This window comes from Lathyrus oleraceus, chromosome 6 (assembly GCF_024323335.1).
Source record: "Lathyrus oleraceus cultivar Zhongwan6 chromosome 6, CAAS_Psat_ZW6_1.0, whole genome shotgun sequence".
Classification (NCBI taxonomy): domain Eukaryota; kingdom Viridiplantae; phylum Streptophyta; class Magnoliopsida; order Fabales; family Fabaceae; genus Lathyrus; species Lathyrus oleraceus.
This window is the reverse complement of record NC_066584.1, coordinates 102434210-102438734: the sequence shown is the minus strand read 5'-3', so window position 1 is coordinate 102438734 and position 4525 is coordinate 102434210.

Below are 4525 nucleotides of genomic sequence, written 5' to 3'. Positions count from 1 at the left end.
GTTGAAAGAAAACTTAAGGTTATGAATATAGGTACTCAACAAGTAGCCCAAGTTCAACTTGTTCAAGCTGTTAATTGTGAGATATGTGGGGGATCGCATTTTTCCATGCAGTATGTTGTAACCGCGCAACAAATTGAAGAGATAAAATTTCTGAAGTAGAACAATCCTTATTCTAACACTTATTATCCAGGCTGAAAGAATCATCCAAATTTCTCCTTGAAAGATCAGCAAGGAAATTTTCAAAAGAAGGGTCTCATTCAATATCAGAACCAACCACAACAACATCAGCAGCAACAACAATATCCACCATAGCAACAACAGTATCATCAACAAGCACCCAAAAAGGCCGATTGGGAACTTGCCATTGAAAAGATGGCAGCTCAAAATTCTCAGTTCCAAGAAGAAACAAGAAATAATCAAAGGAACACCATATATCAAAAATCTTGAAGTTCAGATGGGTCAGATAGCACAACAACTCACAAATCAAGCTCAAGGCACCCTTCCGAGTGCAACAATACAAAATCTGAGACATCATGAGAATGTTAATGCTGTCACAACAAGAAGTCAGAAAGTTGCTAAAGATGAAGAAGAGAAGGTAACAAATCATGACCATGTCATAGAGGTAGATCCGGAAGTGAGGGATGATAAAAAAAACCAAAAGAAGTTATACCACTCGTAAAGCCAACTGAAGAGAAAAGTAAAAATGAGGCTAAACTAGTGATTAAGTTACCTTACCCTCAGAGAGTGACAAAGAATGATCCAAAAGAGAAAGACTTTGAGAAATTCATCACAATGTTCAAAAAGTTAGAGATCAATATGCCTTTCTTTAAAGCACTCGAGCAAATGCCCATGTACTAAAAATTCACGAAAGAGGTAATCTCTAAAAAGAGACCAATAGGAGATGGGTCGGTAACCTTTAAGGAAGAATGTAATGAAGTATCACCAGGTAGGAGAAACCCAATCAATCAGAAGGATCTTGGATTTGTCACAGTCTCATGCACTATAAAAGACAGATTTTTCAAGAAAGTGCTTATTAGTTCAGGAGCTAGTGTGAGTCTGATGCCATTGTCAATCTATCAAAGGCTTGGTATTGGAAAAGTCAGTGATACAAGGATAAATCTGAAAATTACAGATCACTCCATAAATAATGCATATGGGATAGCGGAAGACGTACTGGTGAAAATAGAGGAATGTATCTTTCCTGTTGATTTTATGATCATGAATATACCTGAGGATGAAGAGACACCTATCATTCTGGATCGACCAATCACACAAACAAGTCGATGCAATTTTGACATAGAATATGGTACACTGACTTTATAAGTTTCTGATGATGAATTAACCTTGAACGTGCTTGAAAACAAAAAGCTAGTGGTAGAAAAATAAAATCACTATCAAGTAGGCATGATCAGGACAAATGTGAAAGGCCATACAACATAATCATTAGTTTTCTTGAATGTGCTTGAAAATAGAAAGCTAGTGGTAGAAATAGAAAATCACATTCAGGTGTGTGTGTATATATATATATATATATATATATATATATATATATATATATATATATATATATATATATATATATATATATATATATATATATATATATATATATATATAATATATATATATATATATATATATATATAGAGAGAGAGAGAGAGAGAGAGAGAGAGAGAGAGAGAGAGAGAGAATATGACTCACAAAGAGAGAATATGGCCCCACAAAGAGAAAGAAGATGATATGAATATTTAACAATAGTTTTAATATAAAATGAATATAAGATACGATGTAGTGTAACTTTATGATGTCAACATAGCATTACTGAATTTATTTATAGGTGCATGATAACTACAATGGAGTAGGCTTCTGACTCTTTATTTGTAACAAACAGTGAATAAAATACTATCTAATTCTTGTGTTTGAAAGTTCATGCAATAGATTTCTCCTAAGTTCATGCAATGGTCAACAACATACTAGACACCTCTTGCTTTACAAATAGTACAATAATGAGTAAAGAACTTTCCAGAATCAATTTATCGTGCATTGCTTCTGAGTTTTGAAATAGCCAAGTCCAAACTCTAGTGTTAGACATATGAATCCTCAACCAATTAGTTTCCACTAAAAATTAAGCTAAGAAAATGTGTCATGTTCATACTTTTCTAAGAAAATGTCTTTTGATTGTGATAAGACTAGGCCATAAAAAATCTATATACTCTAAACACTCCTCAAACATTTATTTTAATCCACATGGGAGCATCACAAAAGAACTAAGATTTCTAGACAATAAACATGTTCAGTGTTATTAGTATGGAAATAATTTGAAAAGTCCTTACCAAGGTTTTAAATAATAGTCGACACAAGTGTTTCGTCATCACCTCATATTATCTTTTGACTTAAGCATGAAAATAGAAATATAGTAATTCAAATAATATTACCTAGAATCGATACCATGGACAAGCAGTAGGAGGTGATCAGGATCATTTTTCAGATCCCCGTGATTCTAACAGGAGAGATTCCATGAGTGGTAGTAAGTAGGTTGAATAGAGGCATTCTGGTTGAATAGCTCTTGAGCAAGAAAATCTACTACTCCTTGAAAGCTCGTTTCCTCGCCTTACTGTTTGCTTCATCAATATTATTCATTACGCGGAGAACTTGAGTGAGAACTTGACTTGCCTCTTCCTTCTCCTTTCTAGCATAAATTCGAAGCATTTTAAGGGCATACGGGTTAGCAAAGGCATGCAGCGATATAGTCATTTAGATTTCATGGTAGGAGTTGGTGATTGGCATTGATTTGCGTCATTTTAAAGTTCCATATTATTTTATTTTTTAAAAAAATAGTGTTTATAAAGCTTATTCATGCGATGGATTTTAAATTGAAAAGTTATCGTATGAATATGGGCCCAACAAAGTTGGGTCCAAAATGTTTCCTTTAATAATTTGATATGGGTTAGCAAACGCAGACTGCCATATAGTCATTTAGATTTCATGGTAGGAGTTGGTGATTGACATTGATTTAAGTATTTTTAAAGTCCCGCATTATTTTATTTAAAAATATTTATGTGTTTATAAAGCTTATTCATGTGATGGATTTTAAATTAAAAAGTTATCATATAAATATGGGCCCAACAAAGCTGGGTCCAAAATGCTTCCTTTAATAATTTTATTAATTAATAAATTTAAAAATATTAAAATTATTAATATTAATTAATTTATTAATAAATGCATTATCCTAATCATCATTGCTAACTCATTAAAAATAATATTGTATCCTAATTATCACTTGCTATGTCTCCAAAACTAGAGGAGACCAACAAAATTTTAAAGGAGGTAAAGTTGAGAAATTAAAAAGATAGTTTTTAAAATGGAGAGACTAAAAATTAAAAACCATCAAAATAAGGGGACCAAAAATGCATTTAAAGAAAAATAGTTTGCTAACTCATTTATATTTCAGAGTTTTAAAAATATTTATGTGGCAGAAAATGCCCATACAAAAATATATACTTTTGGACACACTACACACAACATTCCATTGGTATACAAACCTTTAAGTAAATGAAACAAGCAACCAAAAAAATCAAGAGGTTTATTCAATATAATCGTTTTACACATGGTTGTGTAAATGAATAATTTCAATACAACATGAAATCTAATATCACAGACTCGAGGTTTAATCAACAACAAGAACAATTTGAAGTCTCAATCTAACAAAACCTACACTTATGAACGAAATTGTTGTTAATTCAATAAACCTTAACCACATACGATTCTCAGAAAGCGATAAGCCTAAACATCTAACTATGCATTTTTTTTAAAAGTTAGGGATAGAGAAGAGTGCACAAAGATTTATATTTGTTCATGCTTTCGTCTTCGCTTGCTCCTAATCCAACCTCCAATGGTCGCCCATTAAAATTTTGTTGTTCTTCCACTATGATTTTGTCAAACTTATACAAAGTTACTTTGTACAATCACAATTAGAATAATGCTGAAAATAAAAATCTTCGATCATAATTCTCATTGACTTGTACATAATATCTAACATTTAACTCTTGCGAAATCTTCAATCGAAATCGACTTAAATCTTCTAGCTTCAAGAATGTTGCTCCAAGTCTCTGTTCTATAGCGAACTTTACTCGTTTCTACCGGTATCTTGAGCTTTGGCTTGTAAGAAGATGAGAAAAACTCAAAATTTGTCTATAGGCTTCTACATATCACTACCAAAGTAATTATGGAGAGAAAAACCTCCTTCATTTCCACTGGATTTTTCAATCTTAGCTATAACCACAAACACGGATGCAAACCCCTAAAATCTTCAAAGCAATCTTCAAAGAAACTGTTAATCACAATAATGATCTTTCTCACAAATCTCACACCCTAAGATGAGAGTTGGGTCAAAATGAAAATGGATGACGCAAGAGGCCGGAGATGAAAAGATTTCGTTTGCAAAACTCAAAACATGATTCAAAACTGTTTTGAAAGTTGAGAGAAAAATGTGTTGTGAATTCTAAATCATAACGTGGATGTGTAT